At 40.7% G+C, this 23,048-nt stretch overlaps 1 protein-coding gene across 4 annotated transcripts in view; it reads left to right on the top strand.

Moving 5' to 3' along the window:
- ELMO1 (engulfment and cell motility 1) overlaps window positions 1-23,048 on the top strand; it is a 311,733-nt gene that overhangs the window by 19,562 nt on the left and 269,123 nt on the right. Inside the window, exon 1 of one of the 4 annotated variants that reach the window (XM_074575426.1) lies at window positions 12,598-12,834. The exons of the other annotated variants lie outside the window; for them this stretch is intronic. The gene's annotated coding sequence lies outside the window, so the exon portion shown is untranslated. Of the gene's footprint in view, window positions 1-12,597; window positions 12,835-23,048 lie in introns of those variants that run through there. 4 annotated transcript variants of the gene reach the window in all.

The raw sequence follows: 23,048 nt of genomic DNA on the forward strand, positions 1-23,048 counted from the left end.
ATGATGCTTGTTTCTGTCAGCAGGAGTTGCAGCTTGGTTCGCTCTGCTTCTTCCTCAGGTGTGTTGATACACCTGCTGTGGTGGGGAATAAGCTCAGTCAGGGAACCCATCCAGGTTAAAAATAAATTGTTTGTTTTTCTGCAGATTATTTTTCTGCTCACTTGAGGCTTGGCTCGGTTCCCCATGTCACACCGCAAATAGTTTGCTGAATGTGACTGAGGGGCTCTGCTAGAGGAGGGAGTAAGGCAAGAGAGAAGGGGAAAGAAAGGACACGAATGGAAAACTTGGACCCTGGGAGAAAAGTCTCTTTGGGGAGATCGTAGGCGTCAGTAAGGACGTGGCAAACTTGTGAATGAGAGCAACATGCCACTCTTCCAGCTGTACATATTTTTAAAGAATATTAACAGGTTTAACTGTGTGGGTATTCTTCATTATTTAAGTGAAAAGATGGTTTTATTCTTGGCATGGCAGATCCTAGTAAAATCAGCCCCCTTTTTTTACCAAGGTATCATTCAAGCCTATAGGCTGTTTCTCACCAAAATTAGTGAGAGGCAGTCACTACCTTGAAGATTTGGCCTAATTGAATAAGATCATAGGGAGCCTGGGAGAGCAGCGGTGGCACCAAGAAGCAGTGTGGGCAAGTTCATAAAGCGTGTCAGAAGCTGAGTCAGTGGCTGAGGCAGGTCTCCCTGTCTGTTAGACTTCCTATTCCTGATCCCGTCACACGGCCAATCTCCTCGGCTTTCGGCAGTAATCCCCTTCATCCCCTTGAGCTGGACCCGGAGCTGCTGACGTGGGGGAGAGAGGGAAGGGGGAAGAAACAAGGGGGTTTTATTTACAAACTTTTCCCTGTGTCGCGTGTGGCGTGTTGAAATTCACTTATTCTGGATGCAACATCCGTTTGTCATAGAATCACGAGCGTGTGTTTGTTCTGGCTGATGGTGCCAGCAATAGCTACTTGAGGGCGTGCGTGTGAGGTCTTAGGATGAAAATCCTTTAGCAGGGTGATCCTTTACATGCACTGGCTGAGAGCGCTTCTGTTGCCTGACTTAAACCCCTTGCTATACCGGTGTTTGAACCGGGCTAGCCATCAAATCCTTCTGTCCTTACTGCGAACTGTACCACGTGTGCGCGTGTCATCAACCTTCTGTACTGTAGCCAGACTTAGGAGGAAACAGTGATTTGTGTGTCCTACAGTGAAAGTGTTGCTACCATGACAGATTTTTATGCTTGCTTGCATCTTCCTTTTCGTATTTTTTTTTAATGCAAAACCAGCCAATTAATTATCTGAAACTTCTCAGACTCTTTCTGCTTTCATATGGTTACAGTGAAACCATCTGATGCATCTTATTCTGTCTGTGTGTGAGGTGCTGCGAGGAGACAGTTTTCTGTTTGGCTAGCTTCATGCTGGACCTTCCTGCTTCACTGTAAGAGGGATTCTTCTGTTGCTAGAAGAGTTTTGCACAGCAACTCTTAAGTGCTGAAGAACTGGAAAAAGAGCTTTGCAAAAGTCCAGGAAAGTATTTTCATGTGAAGGCTTGTGTATGAGGACGGTCTCTTTGCTAGCCATGTACCACCTTGTTCTTTGGAATAATGACATTGCGTATGAATCACATTTCATATGGGTCTAATTTGTTTATTAACTACACTCTGCTGTCATCTGTCAGAAAAAATATATTATTTCTGAGGTTACTCAGAAAGCTGGCACGGTGAAGTGTTTTATGGAAAAACAAAAAAAAGCACCCTGTACAGTTGCCAAGAGTGTATCTGCTGTCCTTTTCACTTGGAGTACCACCAAGCTGGAGAAAAACTAGTCTCCTATTAAGTAAAGAAAACAAACAAACAATGCCTTATTCTCTCTTATGTTTGTAAGTGATGGAAAGGGAAAAAGAAGTTTGAAGGTTGGTATAGGTTGAGGATTTTTGGGAGGGGGAGGAGACACTTATTAATAAAACAAAACCCCATTTGTATGAAGCCCATCTGTGACAGCAGTGTTTTTAAACTGCCAAAGGAACTCTTGGCTAGTTCAGTCACGAACTTTATAAAGAAATGTGACACGTTGGACCTCTAGTAATGAATGTGCTCCTAAGGCTGAGAGGTTGGCCATAAAAATTACTCATCCTTTTTTTTTTTTCCTGACTGCATAAGTATTTGTATCACACTAAACAGCTGATACTGAATTCCTTCATCACCTGCCTTCGTCAGGTGGGTCTCCTGAATAGCCAGGTTGATTTTTCTAACAGTTCTTTCTGTAAAGCAGGGTTGCTCTGCTCTATCTTTCTCCCATTGCATCAGCTTCAGCCGCTGTTTCTTACAGCGGCTCTGCCTTAAGTTCATATTCTAAGTATCAGGTTCCTGCAGTTTTCTTTCCTCATCTTAAGCTCCCTTCAGATTTCTTAAGGCATCCTTTGTGCTTCTCTCCCTGTGCTAATGGTGATTCCAAACTTGTCTTTTTTGTTTTGTCTTGACTTTGGCTTTCTCTGTGCTGCTGTGTCTGAAATGCCTTACCAATACTCTGCTCTGCCACGCTTGCCCACGTGTCAGCAGATCTGTAGCAAGAACTCTAGCTCAGAGGTGCTGACAGGAAGCAATCAAATTCAAAACACAATCAAAATATTCCTCATTCATTACTGGCTTCTCGATGCACTTTGTCTATTCCCTTTTGTCGTTTAGATTGTCAGTTTCTTAAAGCAGAAGACAGTTTTCTTTGTAACTTGGATAACACTGAGCACTTTACAGTACTTAATAAATAGCAAATCAAATAATTTATATCTGTGTAATAGCCTGTTTTTACACAAATCACATACACTTGTCTTTTATATTGCCTTTCTCTACTTTTTATCCACCTTGCAAAGCAGCATTTACACAGTGCAGTCTAGCATCGGAAAACTATGCTTTGAATCAGACTTACAGGTAGATTTTCTTATAGTTTTATGTGGGGTTTTTTTGGTCATGCTTGCTTTTTTTGGACTGGCTATTCCACTGAGTTTAAAGATATGGTTTCATTCCAGTGCTCCTCGGACGGCGCTATACCTTACGCTACATAGCTCATGAAAACTATGAAGCCATCTGGTGAGTGTGGATAAACTTGGTCCCTTTAGGATAGTTGCTGCTGGGGGAGCTGACTGATCTCCCGACCCTTATCTTCCAGACAGCTCTAAATCCAGGCAGTGCTGCTGCTTTGGAATTGATTTGCTGTTGCTGTCTACTCTCCCCTTCTGCTGGAGCCTGGGTCAGCAGCATTCATTGTAAAAAGCCTGCAGGGAGGAAGGTCAGTCCACGCTGAACTAGAAGCTTATTAGGACGCTACAACTACATCCAAGTTGTGTGGCAAGGGTACATCATGGTCACATCTTGGTTAGCCTGTGGAGGGATGGCCCGATCTGGCCTCCACATGTGAGTTTCCTTCTAGTGGTTTAGCCACAGAAGGTGATGGCCGTATCTCACAGACTGAAGGTGAAATCACAACATGACTGGGGCTTAGATAGACAATATTTATCTTTATGTGAAGATCTAGCCAAAGGTTTGAAGAAGCATCTGTGCCTTGTCAGGCCACCTGCGTTAATGGCTATTTCATCCCATTTGAACTTCCTGTGGTTTCCCACCACATAGACCGTTTTCACTCTGGCGGACTCTGTGTTTCAAATGCCATCTTGTTTGGTCAGAGGGTGAATGTGCTCTAAGTTTAATCTCGAAGCATCGCATCAGGAAAGAGGGAGTGGGGAGTGGTTTGTTGTTGCAGTGGGATCATAATTCGTCAGCTTCAAAAGTTGTTCTTGTACCTCTCGATGTGACAGAAGTATTTGCAAATTCTTTGTGTTCTGTGCAGTGAACAGTCCTGGTTGCATCTGCTACCCATTATACTGTATATACCCCATTAGCTGTGTGCGTTACTCATCTCTCTTTCACTGCAGTTTAATTAGTTATTCCAGGCATATGATGGAAAAAAAGAATCAGTTTCTCTAGATTATCACCTTCCAGATATTCACTAAAATTGCATATGCTTATCCTTATTTCACCTCAGATTTTGTTCCCAGTTATGTTTAATAGGTACAGGGTGAATGCACTTCACATCGCATTTATATTGCTTGCACGTTTTGTATCTTTCTGACCTTTCCAACCCAGAGTTTATTCTCATAAGAACAACTGAGGTTCAGCCTCATATGTCACAGGAGAAGATCCTGAGTTTTGTTTCTTGCTCCTAAAGTTGAGTAAATTTATATCATGGTTCCATTCAAATGCTGATTTTGCTCCTATATTCTCTATTTTTTATATGCTTCTGGTTTACATGATTACCTAGTAGTATTTTATTGATTTAGTAGCTAATGATGTCTAGTCTTGCTGTCTGAAAGAATGAATGCATGAAGAGTTGTGAGGCATTTAGTTCTGTAATAATGGCCCACATACGAATTTAGGAGGAAAAAGATTATTTGCATGTATGCAGTTAAAATATTCAGGAATTCTGTGACTTGTGAACAGTAAAGAATACTTAGATAATGGAGCTGTAGCAAAAGAGCAACTGCATAGCTACAGAATATTTTAAATGGTACTCAGAATAAATTTACAATTTCAAATATATTATTTGACTGAATACTGTAATCTATGATTACACATTTATGTCTATAAAAGGTGTATCCTAATGTTTAGGAGATCTAGTGTGAAATATCAAGTAAATAAGGCAGTGATGATGTGTTTTAGAATGCCTTTAAGTTAATGAGAGAGATTTATTTAAATTAGGTGATACTTCATAGAATATTGCTCTCTGTTCTGGATTACAAATCTCTGCTATTTAAATATTTTTCTGTGGGGGCTGGTGATAGGAGTGGGAGGAGATGCATTTCTAGTTTCATCTGTATCCTTGAATTAACTATGAAAAAAGTGGGTTCTTAAATTAACTAACTTAAGCAAAAAGCTTAGTGAAAACACAGTTTATAGTCTTCTGCACAAGCTTCCACAACTTGTTTTAATTTTATAAGTCTTTTGCTTTCGTTAGTTGACCATATTGGGAATGTAGGTTTTTCACAGCAAGACCAAGACTTCAAATACCAACCTGCTGTGTATTAGTTCCTGCCACTTTAATTGCTGGGCCTCCTTGCCTTCCCCTCCAACTTTGGCTGTTGACCCATTTTCCCCCTTGGATAGGGCAGGGTGGCTTTCTCTCCCCCTATTTGGGGGACCGTCGATGAAGCCTGGTATAACTTCTTTGCTTGGTTTCAGGGCTCATCTCACCTGTGGCTGCTGGTGCTGGCTTCTTCCGAGGCCCACCTCACAGTAAGGTAGTGGGTGGGGTGGTTGCCCATGGGCTGCATGCAAGACCTGGCCTACGGAACAGTTTCTGTGGTTTAGCTGTGGGGTAGCGGCTCTCGTGGGAAGATGAGTATAGGAAGAAGTGCATCTCCAGCTGTGGTTGTGTACCGCCAAATGTTCAGAACCACAGTCCGGAGTCCTCCTGTATCTTACAAACAAGTTTGTAAGCTGGTGTTCGCCTCTCATACAGAGAAAACTGGGTCGTCTAGGTGAAGGGTTTTACATACATGAGGAAGCTTTGCACACAGAAGAGTCAGCCTGCATCTCATGCCCTTCAAAAACCTCCTGCAAGACATCAAGAAAATCTGTAAAACTCTGATTGTGAAGGAGGCGCATTTCATTTGACTGAAGTTAAGACGTCTACATGAAATTTAATGAAACAAGCCATAGCAACCCATCTATAGGGAACCGTTGATCTTGACGATGGTAGATAAAAGATTAGGTGTCGTATGTGAAATCTTCCTTTTGGATTTAAGGGACAATGAAACTGAGAGGTCTGCTTGAGACTGTATTTGAAACTGTTTTTTGATACAAGCTCAAAAATAAAGATTTAATTTTGATACGAGCTCAAAAATAAAAAAAAAATGAACCTGAGATTAAGGATATTTGGATTCTATTACTTAAGGGTATGTAAGTAGGATATTAGTGTGTCATAAGGTGAATTTCTAGGTCACCAGCAACTCATCAGTAATCTCAATCTATTATGCTAAGTATAAGGTAATTTATCTTCTTTGAGAAAGCTGCCTGTGCATTTAGCATATGTGGAAGGTTTGTCTACATAGGAACATTTGGAAGAATTAATCTGGATTAAGATATGCTTTGGAAGTGGATTAAATTACATAGTACTCCTATACAAGGACTTCTAAGCAGAATTTAAGTGGCTTTGGTTTTAGTTTCTTTACTTCCTCAGTTAAGTACATTAAATCAAATTAAAGGCGTTTAAATTTTACTCAAATGCCTGTAGAAGTTTAATGTAATCTTATTAACCTGCTTTTAGTAAAGTTCATCTGCATTTACTTTCATTATTTTCTTGTAGGCAAATGGGAGGCATGTTCAAATGAGCAGTAGACAAAATTAGACAGTTCAGTGTAAACTCATAGTTTCTATTTCCTGTGCACTAACATTCTCAGGTTGACCAACTCTGTCTCTCTACTTACTGATGCTACTCAGCTCAGTCTTCTGGTTCTCTCATCCCTCATTTGCAAATTGTCAGTAAAGATTTTGATATCCTCGAAGGGACTAAGAGCCCTCCATATGAGAAATGCTAAGTACCAGCTGTGTGGTGGTATTTGATTGGCATCCAAATGGCAATCTGAAGTTTGTCTTTGGCTTTGTTCATTAGTGTAGAGGTGAGGGTGGAGTTGAGAAAATGAATGATTTACAGGAACTTTACCCGTGAATATAGTTATTTTTCTGTAAAATTATAACAGACACAAACAAACTATGGTTTTAATGTGTCATAGAGTTCAGGCATCTACCTCTGCTTTTTCTGCACCTGGCTTAGTATATTTGCGTAAGATAAAACGTGCTCTATCCTTTGCAGACTATTAGATGAGGGACGTATACACGCATTAATCAACAGGTGGTAAATATGGGGATTTTTATCCCGTACAGAAGTGGAGACAAAATGTGAGAGAAACCTTACTTTGACTGACTAGAATGTAACATTGTAGAAGTTGGTTTGCAAAATGCCAGCAGCAACTTTGGACCTTTCAAAAGACACTGCTTTTTCTTCATTGTTTGAGGCTTGATATAAATCCAGTGACATGGGGTACTTGAGAATGGTAAATATTGTTATGCACAAATAAGAATGAGCAGCTTGAAAGTTTAATGACAAATTACTCATGTTGGCATTGCAGCGTGAGGGCTATGTAATGCTGGTGTATGAAGAGACAGACAGCGATTGTAAGTGCTCCCTCTGAATATGCAGAATGGTGCATGTATTTTTGCTGTACGTGGCAGCATCTAGCAGTGGGCAGCTGTAACATCGGATGATTTGAATTGCCAAGTGATGCCTTTACACTCAAATCCATAAGAAACCAACCTTTTCCTCTCCCACCCACAGCCCCATTGAGAAGTGAAACATACTGAGTTGCAAAAAGTATGTCAAATATGCATTTAAATGCCTTGCTTCTCTGACGTTTCATTTGATATGTGCTACACGTGACTTTGAAGCATAATAGCACATTGTCCTAAACTGATGGAGTTAGACAGTGTTTGATCTCTTCAGCTGAACAAATGTATTGTTTTAATGCTAAGCAAAAGACCTTTTAAATAGGAGAATTGATTTTATACATTTTTAAAGAGAAACCAGGATATAGCTGTGGTTTCTTTTTCATTTTGAATTTACAACAGTATGACAACTGAGAAGTTATGTTCCCTCAGGCTGAGGTTAAATGTTAAGCCCCTTAAAAACCCATTATTTTAACTATGCAGTATATGTAATAAGTTTTCTTTCAGGTTCTTTGGTGGTGTTTTTTTTTTTTTCTTCCCTAAAAGTTACCAACAGCTTTGAAAACTAAGATCCTTAAAATACAGATATTCTAATGGCAGTATTGGAGAAGAGTTGTAGCTGTTGACCTGCTGATGTTCATGAAGCATCTAGATGCTGTGCCTGAAAGGAAGGAGCTCATAGCTTTACTTACTAAAATTACGTTCCCATGAATATAGCACAGGTGAGGGAGGAGAGCGTACTTAGCAATTACTGATTTGTGCTAATAGCCTTTCTTGTCATCTTCTGGCAGCACTTTTGAGACACAAAGTTTTAAATCATGAGGCATCGGCTGTGGGTACCGATAAGTTGGCGATCACGAGTTTGAATACAAGCAGATCCAACGTGCTCTGTACTTAGCCAGCATTTTTTTGAAATATTGCTAAAACTGGCTCTGGGCAGATCTGCAGCTGATGTGAACTGGAGGTTAGATCTATTGGATTGCTGTGAAATAAGAATTTTGCCCTAAGATTGTTTTTTAAAATTAACCTTCCTTTTGCTTTCTGTTCTTCCTCCTCCCCCCTCTTTTTGAAATAACTCTGCATTCTGAGATAACAAATTGGCTAGTTTCCCTTGTGTATGGTTCCTGGCTATAAACAGTTAGGTAAGAGCATGAGCAAAATGTAAATTCTTTGGTAGCTCGGCAGAAGATACTATTTCATCACAATTGCTATTTAATTTTTGCAAAAGAACCTCCCACGCTGAATGTTCTTTGAGTTATTTGGGGTTGATTTTTCATGAATAAAATTCTTAGTCATCTTCAGAATCTATGTGATATCTTAAAGAAATAAAGACTTTGCACACTTCAGTAGTTAGTTGGTTGCCTCTTGTGTCTCGTTTATTCCTGCATTCCTTGCTGTGTATGTAAGCTGCTCTTATGGCTGTAGCACTAGCCTTGAGTTTGCGAGTTAAGTGGTGAAATCCTTCCCTCATGGAAACCAACAGCAAAGAAATTTACTTTTATTTTCTACTTTAAGCTCTGACTGCGACATGCAGATGATCTGCGCCTGGATCAACAGGGCAGGAACGCATTGTCAGTTGCCACGTTGCAAAGTTGCGTACAAGTAAATGGTACGTTTGGCAGTTGATGTATTCCTCCTCCTATGTGGTAGGACCCTGGAGGATGCATGAGGTCCTTCATGCCTCATCAAAATGCAGATAGGCTACCAAACCAAGAGACTTCTTTACCTCAGCTACAGTCTGTGCCTTGAACCTCTGCTCTGCTCCCCAGCTGCGCAGCTTGCATCAGTTTATATCATGAACGGTCTTGGCTCAGTAATTTCGGTGGAGGGGGGTACTGGCGTGTTGTGCAAGTTAGTCCTTGAATTGCTGCAGTGAGCGCAAGCCCACGGACAAGTCACAGAATGTGTTTGTACCTGGGTAATGATATATATTTGCATACCTAATAGTATATGCCAATAATATGGGAGCTGGGAAGTTCCAGAACATCCTTATGAAGGGCTTTGGGTTCACTAAAAGTTAGCAGTGAAACCAGCTCCTGTGGTTTTATTGCAAATATCAACTCTTGATGCTATTCTAAAAGCCTGAGCTCATGAAGCTAAATGACTGCATTAAAAAAAGGTTTGTTCATGGGGGTAATAACTCTCATTAGTATAATTGGTGTAGCTGGAGAAGGTAAACAATCTAAGTTGCAAAAAAACTGTTTTCTGTCATGAAGTACAGGCAGCAGACTTCAAAGCTAAATTCAAGTTAGGGAACATGTGCTTTGAACTTGCTTAGGTCTGTATCCATCTGACAGAAAAGGATAGCTGGTATCTGCAGAGTAAAGAGCATGATGATAAAGCAAAAGAAGGAAGAAGGCAGTCATCTATGGGAAGGAGTGAGTCAAGTAACATATGGTCTGTAAAACATGGAGACGTTTTATAATGTGCAATAAAACTATTGTCTCTGAATCTCATCTTTTGTTATGCGCTACAGCTACGATCTGAGGCTTGTTTCTGAAAGGCTGGTGGTGGTTTGTTTGTGGGGGTTGTTTTTTCTAGGGTTTTTTGTGTATGTGTGTTTTTTATTATTATTTTATTTTTTTAAATCTCCAGTGAGAAATGGTTGTTTCTGTTAGGTTTTATTTGTTTTAATTGGTTACCCATGTGAGTTTGCTCTGGTGCTACCAGTGTGCATTTAGCAATGGTTCTTTTAAAATTGCTGTGCAACACTAATTAATGAAACAGTATCTTCTTTTTTTTTTTTTTTTTTTAAAGCAGCCAGATTAAATAGTCACCTTAGCAGTGAAGAGCACAAATATCAGCTGAGAAAGGTAGTTCTTGATTCCTGTTTATGTAATGGGGGTAGCAAACTTTAGGATTAGGTGCCTTTAGAAAGCATCTGGAGCAGAAAGGGAAGGGAAAGACAGTCTGGAAAGCACTCTCTGTTTTGCACAGTTAAGTTGAAAAGGTTCTCTAGGAAAACTCAGAAAAACCATTTTGGAGATTGCTGCGGCTACAGTTACTATTTGGTTAAGCCTCAGGAAAACTCATGGAGGTCCAGCAAACTTGGAGGGCATGCCTTAATAGTTTGTAAAGCAGTGTGCCTCTTACGAGGGGACACGTGCCATATTTAGGATCTTTCCTATTTCAGGGTTTGTATTCTGAGTTCCCTCTTAAATCACTGAGCTTCTTGAGTGGTACGGCTGTGACACACGCACGGGATGTTTAATTACTTTAGGAAATGCAGTTTTATTTTGGAAGTGGTGTGTTCCTTCTTAGACTCCTGCCTGGTCTGCTAGTCTTATTGCTAAGGGAAATATCAAAGTGTTTTTGTCCTGTGCTCCATATGGAATATAAGTGAACTACTATGAACTATACTTGCTTCCAAAAGGAGAGAATGGAGCTGAGTAAGCTTAGTGAAGAGAAGGTCAAATAAAATCACAGTGGCTTTAATGTGTATTTCCTTTTTGATTAAAAACTTATTCAAGACTAAAATAATCTTTACTTTGAAGTGAGGTTTCTTTTTATGATGTAATGAGGAAGTGTTATTCCCTCTGATTAACTTTACCGTTGGGTGGAGTTGTAAAAGCCATTGACTTTTCTTTGCAAATGAAAGGAAGAGAACCTTTTTTCTTGATATGAAAAGCCAATTACTGTGTTATCAGGGAAAGGCTTTAATGGCCCTAGCTCACCTAATGAGGACACTATCAAATGAACCCCTATTCAGAGATTTATAGGGTGATAGTTCTTAGACTGAATTGTCCTTGAAACTGCCATTTAATCTTAAATTCTTTGTAGTGCAATAGTTGGTGGGCTTTTTTTTGTTTTTGTTTTTTTCTTCCAGGTCAATATGAAAACATTTCAGTAAGTTTTATTTTTGTTTTGACTATAGGAGAAAATTTTTTTCCAAGCCCCTGTAAAAAGTTTAGCAAATGGTATAGTTTAGGTGCTAATGTGAAGTTACTCCTTCAGATTTATCAGTAATCGTTAAAAGTAGGCATATAAATAAAAATAATTTCTGACAAAAGTCCCAGTTCTGAAATGCTGAAGTTGCAGGTCTTTTCCTCAAATTATGAAGAGGTTAGGTAGGGCTGGGGCTGAATTTGTTTTATTTTCAGATTGTGGTATGTTACAGTTTTATTTTAATGGCGTAGGCTGGAAGAGGCAAATTAATTGCTGTTATGGTGTAGAGGCATGTGGGAGTTTGAAGAATTATGGAGCTTGTGTTGTGCTGAATTGGAGTGATGAAGTACAGATAACAGGCCACAGCTGTGGCCACAAATTAGGCCTCTCAATTTGATGGTGAAAGTTTTGCATTAGAATTGCTCTTGTAGGATTACCCTGTGGAAAGTCTGATGAATAAAACCAGATCTGAAAGAGGGAAGCTAGAAATGCATGCCGCTGCAAATGCTTGTTGGGGCTTTGTTGTTGTAAAACGAAGGTGACCGCTTTACGAAGCAAGAGCAGTGCTCAGCAGCTTACTGTTCTTCAAGTACTTCCACTGGTTTTTATATCTTAGCGTTTCCTTAAAGAATTAGGGTTCTCAGTGGCTCCTTTCTCTTACAGCCAGCATGGCTTAGGGGAGGATGAGAGTTGTGGTCCCTCCCATGGTCCCATAGCACCTGCCCTGAGGTGGAATCCATCAAGAGGTGGGAGCATGGGGTTTACCAGGAGGTGTTTCAGGAGGGTGCATAAGTTTTGATCTAACTGAAGTACTGTGCAAAGGTCTTGCTATATAGTAAAGATCCAGTGAGGAGGTAAGCATCACCTTAGGAACTCCTTGTGGGTGTGGGAAGCTTCAACATATAGGTATTGCTTTCGCATTCTGTGGAGCTACCCTGTTGCTGTGGGAATATTAATGCTCCAAGTATTTCCAGCCACAGGACAGTAGTAATGTAGTAGTAGATAAGATCTAACTTACAAGGATGATTTTGAGCAGTGCTAGTTTTATAAGCAGAAATGTTCAAAAAACCAAAACGACAGGCTTCTCGTCCTGTGTTCGGTTGACTGGTAGACATGCCAATGTTAGGTGCACAGATAGTCCAAGAGCAACAGCATGAACTGGGGTGAACTGGCTGAAGCTGTCACAGCTGCCTCATGGTTGCCAGGGTCCTATAAAGTTGGCTGGGGCACTGAATTCTTATAAAACCAAGGGACGGGTCTGGCCAAGCAAGGGCTGCATGCAAACTTTGCTTATCCCACAAATATGAACTCTGTAAAGTATAGGGGCTGTAACCAAGAAGACACCAAGTAACAGAAGACTGTGTAAGGTCCCCCCGCTTCCTCAAATGTTCTCGTTCAGTGAGTGTCGCTCTATCCTGACCTGCAACATCCCGTTCATTGTTTTTGTACTAGGAGTTTCCTGAATGCCCCATGGAAAATGTGACACAGTTTGTAATGTAGAACAAATATCTTCTGGGACAGGACTCGGACAAAAGGATAAAACCTTCTTCTGCATTGTGACTTTAATCCAGACTTGCGTTCCAGCGAAGGACTCTGGTGGGGAAGGTGTCTGAAACATAAGACATTGCGATGTAAAGCACACGGTCGTTCCTTGGATTTGAGGATTTATTTATGCGCAACTCAGAAACGGTAAATCTCTGACCTTTTCAAAGGACTCTTCCTTTTTTCTTGTTGATACGTTAATATCTTTCAAATGCATTTGGCATTTTAGTGGATTGACAGATGACCAACTGATGTCTGTGTACAGTAGCAGAGGCTATGTTACATTTGGGATGTAGTATTTTATTGTTTGCATCAGCCTACTTTTGTGACCTTTGCCTACTTTTGTGACCTTCAAACTGGAATTCCCTTCAAAACTAAATATGTGTTTTTAAGAGAGGAAGTAAGATTGATGGCACTTCTAGTGTTTGGTGCATAAGGCTTTCATGATGAATTGTTTGCTTCTGACTTGTCTGTTCATACTTACTTTCATAATCTTGAAAAGCAAAAACATTAATAAATCAAAGTGGGTTAAAGATCAGGCACGTGGTTTTATTTTAATAAGGGATAAAGCTGAAATCTCACTGAGTGTACATTGTTCAGCACTTGTTCTCTGGGGCATATGAATCAGTCCCTTCATTACTGATCCCTAAGCATTTCCTTTTGTGGTTACAGTGTATTTTCATTAGAAAAACCAATGCAAGATAATACTCAGTGTGTTACTTTTGGTGCTTATGCTGGTGTGCAAAGTTAACGTTTAAAGAAAGAAAGAAAAGCAAGCCTTTTGTGGCCATGTGAAGTTTCGACTTCACAGAGTAAGTTTGCTTGCTTGATTTATATCTGTCAGCAGGAAGGGGATTTTGAGAAAAGGCGTAGTAAGCCTGCAAGCTTGAGAAAGAGGTATAATTTTCATGGTTATGCCTTGCGTGTCTGGGACACGTTTTCCCAAAGGATTCAGGGTAAAATGTGCTTTGGGGACTGTTTGCTCTGTGTGCGTGGAGGAAGACAGCAGGAAATGTGTGTTTCTCCTAGCTTTTTCTCATTGCTGGTATTTGGCATTTGGGACAGTGTCCCCCGAAGAGGGTAAGGTCAGAACCTGGTGGAAGAGAGGGAGTCATAAATAAGAGAATTAAAAACTTTGAGAGCCATCCCCTCATCTCCCTTGCTGCCGTACCTACACATCCGCTTTGCTCTTTGGCCTCTTTTTATCGGAATTGTTGAAAGAGGCTGCTAAATGAAAAAACCAGCTTTCCTTTTGAACTTTTAACCTTCATGAAAGCTACAGTAATTGGCTTCTTCAGAGCATAGGTTGTTTGAATCTGACATTTAAAAAAAAATACAGGAAGAATGAAATATCAATGTGCACTTCTGAAATTCCCAAATTGCCAGTGAAGGTCTTGCTTCTCTGTGCTTTAAAAGCCTCAAAAGTGGAGAGACGGACTGGGGAGGGGTGAAGTGTCCCTGTTGCATCTCAGCCGGGATGTGCTTCGGGTGAGATGAAAGCGCAGCAGTTGGTACAAAACCTTCACCTGGAGAAAAATAGTCGGCGTGTGTGTGAATGTAATCTCTTTGAGGGAGTGGAGAATGGGTCATGTAAGGGGATGTCAGAAAAGAAAAGGAGAAAAAAAATCCCAAAGGTGAGAGAGATGAGTTGCACTGCCTAGGCTAAAGATGAGTATTGTGCTTAGATTTCTTCTATGAATGAATGTCCTGTTTAAAAATAAATAAATAAGCGAGTGTTTCCCCACTTCATCCTTGTTCAAAAGAACACAGTAAAACTTCTGACAGTTGCTATTCTTTCTAAGGGTTGTTCATGTGAAACTTTTATATACTAAAAGCAAGGAAAGCACATTAAAGTCTAATCCTTGCTTACTCTAGTGGGTCTTAAAGCTGTCATCACTTAAAAGCCATACAAAAGCAAAAATAGTATCTTGAATACAAATGACTTTTTTGCCTCCAATGGCTTTTAAAGCACATATAATAAGTCAATAATTAAAAAATCTAAAAGCAAATACAGGTCAAATCATGCTGTAGATGACATTTAATCTAAAATGCTTGAAAGCAGCTCTCATGGGCATCATTGCTAGCTCTTTCATCTATATAAAAATATAATATATTTTTGCAAACTTGAAAATTTAGAGGGACACAGCCTGACAGCAGAGACCTGTAGCCCTTCCTTCCCCCACACAAGCTAATAGCTGTGCTGCATACATCATCACACATGTAGTTGCTCAAAAGGAAAACGTGCTCAACAAGGCCTATTACTTCTCAGCTGCTAGAGGAAACTGCCAACCTTTGGCAAGGTTGAGTTTTCTCATAACAGAAAGCAGCAATTCATATTGCAGTTAACTTGACTGGTGGCAGGCAAAACTACCTTGCTGCCTTCTTCCCTTTAAGATATGATTCTTCTTTCTTAAATAAGGTTGGTTAATGAACCAGGAGAAATAGAGATGGATTTAAGAAAGGAACTGTTAAAAACAGACAGCTCCTCAATTTACCAGGAATAGTTCAGTTTGATTTTGTTAGAGATGAAATGGTTCCATGCAAGATGTTTTGAGCGTCTTACCCTGAGAAAATTGGGATCCTTCATAGCTGTGGGATTTTTCATCTTGCTGACATGTTATGTGTCTTCAAAGCAAGAGGCAAGTGTTTTCTGTCATGTGCCTGTCTCTTTTAACATCTGTATTTCTGCTTCAGCAATTAAATGACTAACAGCAAAGGCGGGAGGGTAGGGTAGCCAGCAGCCATGCATTAATTTCACTGTATTAAAACTACAGAGATTATTTGGGGCCAGAAAGAGGTAACTGTCACAGGACAGTGGTCCCTTCCTGTTACGTGTGTGCTGAAAATAAGGCAGTTGCCGGGAATGACTGAACCAAGGAGCCAGATGACAGGTTATTTCTAAGTTGAGAACATCTTAAACTTTCAGGGCTCTAAAACCAAAGCACCAAGTGTTTTGCGAAGTCACCTGTATTAAATGATGAAAGCCTGAGTAGAAAGAAGAGTGTGGTAAAGAGGCGAGCAGTAGTTGCTCACTAGGCTATTTCAGAGTATTTGCATTTTGATTGGCTCTGCAGACATTCATGTGTACCTCAGGGACTCTTAACATAAGGAAAAACAGCTTTATATGTAAAGAAAAATGGCAATGAGACTTCAGACTTGCTCCCTATAGCATGTTCTGTGTGCTCTTTCAGTCTTGGCTTAAATGAACGTAATGGTGATGCTTTTATTTTGCCTGGGAAATTAGATTCCCTTGCTCATTTGTTTTAAGGTATGTAATCCACCTAGAAACGTATTTGTCGTTTTGTGCTGGTAATGAAACTTAATTTGGCAGAGTAAGAGAATTAGAAGACATTTATTAATATAGGCACAAAATGGTTTACTGCTTTCTGTCCCATCCCAAAGTCCATACCTGGGATTCTTGTGAGAAGCCCCATCTGACAAGTAACTGCAGCGATGTGCTCTGAAATGCTAAAAAGAGCTCAGGCTGTTTCCAGCAGACTCTGAAGCTGTGTCCTGCGCGTCTGCCTCTGTGGTTTTTAGTGCAGGTGTTGTATTTGAACTGAGGATGGTAGCAAGAAATGCGTAAGCCTGTCTCTGCTTTCAGGACATTGAGGGCTGGAACGGTAAAATGCAGAAAGAACTGGGCGAGCAGACTGTCCAAGCACATGAATAAATAAGGCAGCTACCCATTCTGGGTGATCTGTCAGCCTGATTTAGATACAACCCCCTGTAGCCTCTAAATGCCTCTCAACTGCTCTGAGGAAGTGTGGTGCCCCATTTTATAGTTGGGGGTTGGAGGCGCAGAGGGCCAAAGGGCAAGTACGTGGCCACACACAAAGCCTTTGAATAAAAGAAAATTAAACACAAGTGTTCTTGGTTCCAACTTTAACATCCTTGTCTTTGAAGCAGACTTTCTGTTAATTTAAACAGTGTGATTACTACGTGTGGTAGGGAGTTCTTCTCTCTGATCAGTGCTGTGGGGGAAAAGCTTGGTAGATATAAGGTCTGTTTGCAGGTGGGTTTTTTTTTAGTTTATTTTTCTCTGTTGTATCTTACACTAGCTGCTAATGATTACATTCTCTCAAAGACACCAAGGTCAAATAAGAATATGGGGCTTTTGTGTCTCAAGAGGTTTGTTTTGCAAATGCAAGAATACATTTTTCTATCTTGTTTAAATGGGAGCATTAGACTTTGTCCTTGGCACTGATGCAGCATATTTACCTATTGGCACTGCTGCTTCAGAATTTCCTTCAAGTGCCTTAAGTGGAGTTAATGTCATCTTCACCATCCCCCACCTCCCCCCCCGCCAGTCAAAGTTGTTGGCATAGTGGGTGAGACCAGCAAGGTAAGAAAAGTGGCTGAAATTCATCTAATTCTTTAACAGCCCAAGAGGAGAGCTTGTGAAGGTGTTGTGGCCAGTAGGAATCTGCTTCAGAGTTTGGAGAATGGCACATGGGCAAAGGAAACTTCAAAAAAATCTTGAAAAACCATCTTTTCCTTCGTTCCTCATGTATACTGTCCTCTTAAGTTTTGCATGCCCACATCAAGAAGAAGCAATTGGGAACTGCATGTTGCAGAGAACGTGTCTTTGTGAACCCTACATACTGGAGTAACCTTCCAAGCAAGGTAGAAGGAAGTCACATCCAGCTCTTGACAGAACAACAGAATCCCCTGTTGGGAGTAGGGGACTGTAATTGAAATGGGACTCAAGCCCTGGTCTTCAGAGGTCTGAGTGGCCACATACTTGTTACAGGGCAAGTTGTTTGGCAGCTTTGGAAATACGACATCTCTTTCCTGACAATACTCTTGATGGGCTGTGGTTCTGTGAATGCATCATGAAGACGGCAAAACCAATAACCTGAAGCATCAGTGTGCTGTAGGATGCGGGGGGGAGCGGGGGGAGAGAGAAAAGAAAAGGGAGTATTCTTTTAGTAGAGATGCGCACTGCGGCTTTTTGGAAATGCTTATACTTTCAGCGTACAACCTGTGAATATTGCTTAATATAGCGTAAAATGAGAGTGGGTAAGGCTCTGTGTTTACTGTTGTCGCCATGCTGCCAAACCTGTAAAAGCTATGTTTTAGTCCTCACAGCAGAGGAGAATAGCTTTACTGAAGGGCAGAAAGAGGACTCCATTCTGTTTTAAGGAGATTAATAGCTAAATCACGCTTACTGCTTGAACAGTAGAGATCTACTGACGTTAAATTACTACTGAAAGCAGATGAAAGGTGCCACGGAGTTACTGTGGTGTGCTTTGTTTTAGTGTTGCCATTTTCACACAAAGGGCTTTTCAGCCAGGTGTTAGCCCTCTAGGAAGTTCAAAATGGTCAACTTCAGTTGACAGCTTTATTTGGAAACACTTCTAACTACGTCAAACTGAACTAGACAGTTAACTGAACAGCGATTTGCCACCCCTCACCCCCAAGTGCAATGGGAAAATTTAATTTGGGAACACTGAAGTCTGAAAGCAAAAAGGATAAACAGTGGTTACTCTCACAGGGGACTTGATGAAGGGATGCTACTTTATATTTCTGAAGATATGAACTCTGGCAATCATCAGAGCACTAAAAATGTACTTGGATTTTATCCAAGTACTTTAATCTTTTAATGTCTGTTACAATTATAAAGGAGCTCATTGAGTTAATGAAACATACTGTAATGAACTTAGTAATTGCATATTTTTACATTGCTCTCCCCCATGGAATTGAATCTCAGCTGTGTGCCCTGAATTTTGCACAGGTGAAATAAATCCTCTTTTTTGGCTCAGGGCATGTTTCCATGATGTTTTAAGATGAGCTGGTTATATTCCTCCTTTCCTCTTTGCCCCTCCCCATTCCTTGTGGTGGTCCTGATGCTCAGGTGAGTGAGTGGGGAACACGTTCAAGGGGCTAATCTGGCTGAAAACGTGTCTTTGTTTTTGTTTTGCGGGGTTGGTTTTTGAAGAGTCCATCTCTCTGAACTGGCCGGCTGGACAAGTGCCAGCGCTGGCACTGGGGAGGAAGAGGCCAGGCGATGACATTGGGGAAGGAGAGACATCAGATTTGCTTTGGAACTGGACTTTGAATGGCAGAAGCCTGAGGTTTTTGGAGTAGAAAGATTTCATTTTAGCAGAGAACGTAAGGATGGTGGCTCAGGGTGATGGATGTATTACAATATTTTTAACCTGAAACAGTTATGAGGATCCATTTTTGTCCTATATAATAAGTTAGAGGCATGTATGTTATTGTGAACCAAAGGCATAGCGTCCTTTTGCCTGTTGCTGCCAGCCTCTCCCTGTTCTGTAGTTAGCATTTGTAAATTCATAGCAGGTAAAACCCTTGGCAATAACTCCTGGGTGGAATCAAGAGGGTGTTAAATATTTGAGGCACTATTTGTTTTTAGGATAATAGAGAAAAGCATCACACAGCAAGTGCTGGTTCATTTTGAATGGATGTTTTGGTGTAAGTTGATTGAGTTGCAGCAGCGATCGGTGACAATTGATGTTCTGGCTCCTGCGAAGGAAACTGCCACGAGTCGCCTTGCAGAATAAATGTGGCTGGCACGGTTCAGTCCTCAGTGTGCAGACAGTGCCGGTTGCATTGTCTGGATGCATGTATTGTGGGAAGGTTAAGCACTGGGTTTGTTGATTAGTCAATTTGGAAGCAGCAAGCGTTTTGCTCATTCTTGGCATAACTATGTGTGTTCCCAGAGAGGCTGGAGCAGGAGCTTCAACCAGAGTGTGGAGATAGGGAAACACAGCTGTGCCGTCAGCAGCTTTTGACAGTGAGTATTAACTGTAGCCGTTTGGGGAGTCTTAGAGAACCTTTGTAATTACAGTTACTGATGAGATAGAAGATACTTGGAGAAGCAGATGATATATACTACAAAGGTGACTTTTTAGTTGATAATGACTTTTTACCTGAGCAATGGAGTTAAACGTGTTTACTAAATTAGCTAGTATTTTTCATGAGTCAGGTTTCTTCGTTAAATTATTTCCACTTTTTTCTGATAGTAAAACAGGAGACAATCATAACACTTCTCTTTAGCTTTACCTGCACTGGATGAATTGGTGGCGCTCTCTGTCACCTCTGCCCCCCCACTTTTTTTTTTGTTTGTTTTAATAGCCCAGCATAAAAGCATAAATTAGATTTGGTGGCATTTTAAGTTCACATGTGGGTTGCAATTTCAGAATGAACACATTGCCTGTCCTGCTGTCCCTGCCGAAAGGGAGAGACAGTAAGCTTTTCAACTGTTGTCTGCTGCTTAAACGGCATAATTCTCTAGAGCTTATGACTCAAACCAGTAGAAGGATGATGTTTGCATCACTCTTTCCTCTTTCCCTGGGCCATGTGTATTTTAATGTTGAAAAAGTATGCAGTAAAATTGTGGGGTTACCACAGATTGTAGCGAGTGCTTGCATGTGCTGTATTAGACTGTAGCACAGAAGCAATTTACAGTAGTTTTCCTGTCAGAAGTAAAGTTTCATCTTGATCTTTAAGATCTTCAAGTTACAGAAGACTGGGATCTTTTTTGAATGAGCTCTTTTGAATGGCTCTTGGATGCCAGCTGGGAAGAGTTACGGAGATTGTTGTTCTTAAGTTGTAACCAACAGCTGGTTTTAGTGTGCTTAGAGACTCTTCTTATGGCATAGAAGGCAACCTGCTACAAAAGCAGCCCTTTTTGCTCGTTGAGTACAGAAAAGCCACAATATTTGAACACAGTTGGGCAGGCTAGGACTTCAAGAGTGGTTAGAGTCATTATATCGGTGTACTCGGAATCACAGAATGGTTGAGGCTGGAACGGACTACTGGAAGTCATTTTGGCCAACCCCCCCTGCTCAAGCAGAGTCATCTGCTACTTGTGGTTTTGCAATACAGAGATCGAGCAAGGGATAGTCTCATGTTAAAACACCCGGATCTCCTGTTGTCAAGTGTCACATTTCATGCAGTTTACCAAGCTTTACGCAGGACACATCTCCCCTGGAAATGGGCTAGGTGAGCAGAGCGTTGGCGCTGCTGTTATCTTTTAGTTAAGTTTCTTCTGTAAGATTTCTGGCTTCCCTCCAAAATACCCTATGCGTTCTGGTTATATAAACCTGGAGCTTGTCCTGTTCTTGGGCTCTTCAGTATCTTTTGGCTTATATTTTACTTTACAGTGATCTTATGGTTAACCTGTCTGGATAATTGAGAAGATTGCTCAGGTATGCAAGCTCTTCCTGATCTAGAATTACAAAGCATGGCCCCAAGGTATGTGTCAGCATTGAAAGGGAGGGTGATGTCTGGTTGGGACATCCCCAGAACAGTAGTTCTAGGCCTGCAGGTACACAGACTGGGAAGTACCCAGCAAAGCAAGGTGGGATCAGTGTTACAAATGGGCACCTGCATAGTGGGTTTTTTTTAGGATGTGATGGTGTCCACATTTGTTTCCTTAGCATCTCCGTATTCCTGCTTCTAAAGTGGGGTTAATAATGTCCATTTAAATGCCAGATTGGTCTCAACAACCAATATTGTTTGGAGATACAATCTCTTTAATGCAGAATAGCTCAAGTTATTCCACAAGTTTTAGCTATAGACAAAGTCTATATTAACTGTCTCATGCCTTTTTTTTTTCTTTTTTTTTTTTTTTTTTTCCTGGGTGGCCCATTTGCAGTCTTGTTTTGCTGAATGTCCTTCAGGGAGCAGGCACTGGGAAGTCCACAAGTGTTAAGGGCAAGTTGTTCTTTGTGACTATGATAGTGTGAACTGGCAGAGAGCCAGGAGTCTATAGGGGTGGATTCAGAGACTGTATAGTACTGAGAAGTCAGGAAAACGTGGGGTGTTTTGACTGTTAGATGTTTTGATGCACTGATTTCAGTAAGAGAAACAGTGCTGGTGGGAACACCTCTGTAGATGGAGCTGCTTTCTGCTGCAAGATTACTGGTAGGTTTCTTTTTCCTTCTCTTGGTTTTTGTCATCTTTGAAGAGCGATGTCAGTGCCTGAAGCAAAAGGCTGGTTTCTTCAAAACTTTTCTGTCTTCATTAGACTCATAAACGGTATCCAGTTTTCTTTTGCTGTTTCTTTTACTTCTGATAAGCATGATGAGCATTAGGCTCTGCTTATTCACTGTGGAGTATCAACGTGTTCTCTCTTTTTCACAGTACTTTTCTTTGCAGAATGATTTCTTTAGAAAATAATTCCGGTTGTTTCAGCCTTCGACATCCTGTCTGTACTGTCAGTTAACTCGGTTGTTTCCTTTAGCATTCACGCACCTCTGTTGCCCTCTCTTCCTCCATGTGACTGCTAACTTCCTGATTATACCATTAGTTCCTCTGTATGTGTCATAAGCATGGATAGAGAGAAAAAATCCTTGTTTTTTTTAATACTGCTGCTTCACCTTGCTTCTAGAAGGAAGTCTAGGGTTTCTCCCAACCTTGAGCTTATCTTCTTGTATCTGTTATCTCCTTTGGCGTATAGCCAGTCATCATTGTCTTGATTTGGCCTCTGCTGAAGCAAAGCAATAAAGTGTTATCATCTTGACTCAAGATGCTCTTTTGTGTGTCCTTCCTAGGCCCTTGATTTATTGAAATGGCAGGTAAGTCCCAAGTACTGCAGCCAGATCATGCTAGTGCTAGAAAAGACGACTGTGACCTTTTATTATTTCTTTACTCTTAGTTGTATTTTACTCAAAATTGCTTTCCTGAGTCACAGCACTTTTGATGAACTTCCTCTGTTTCTCTTCAGCATATTTTTAACCAGCCTCTAATAAACTTACTCCATTTCCAGGCACATTGGACTCCTTTGGAGTATGCTTAGCTTAAGCATTAAAAAGCAACTCCCCCCAAAAAAAAAGTGCATCAATCCTTTTGAGTTGTAACATTTAGGATTGCTTTATTTTAGTTGTTATTTCACAGTACTACTTTCCTTTTTCCTTTCTTCTCCCCTACAGCTTTCTTATTGCTGAAAACTTTTCATTCTATCCTTACAAACCTTTAAGAACAGCAGCACGACTGACTGAAATTGGGGCTTCATCTTTTTCCCTTTACTATCCTCCTGGCCCTCAGGTTTTGTGAGACTACATTGAGAGGCAGGAATAAAAAAAAATTGTATTCAGATGGATTTTAAGGGATATTTTTTGCTGCTTGCTTCAGTTTGGAAACATCTGGAGTACAGCCCGCTGACGAGAAACGACCTCAGATGAAGCGGCAAGCCCTGATATACTTGGAAAAGTCTAAGTGGATTCTAACATTTTATTCAGAACAGTGTTTGATTTTGTTTCTGTACTCGATATCTACCATGGTCTTTAAATTCCACTTGCTAGGCAGGTACTCGGCTGCTTTGAAAAATCATGCATTTTTGTAAAACTAGATAGACCTTACCTCTTTGACTGCTGGGTTACTGTTCGTGT

The sequence above is a fragment of the Larus michahellis genome, chromosome 2, assembly GCF_964199755.1.
Source record: "Larus michahellis chromosome 2, bLarMic1.1, whole genome shotgun sequence".
NCBI lineage: Eukaryota > Metazoa > Chordata > Aves > Charadriiformes > Laridae > Larus > Larus michahellis.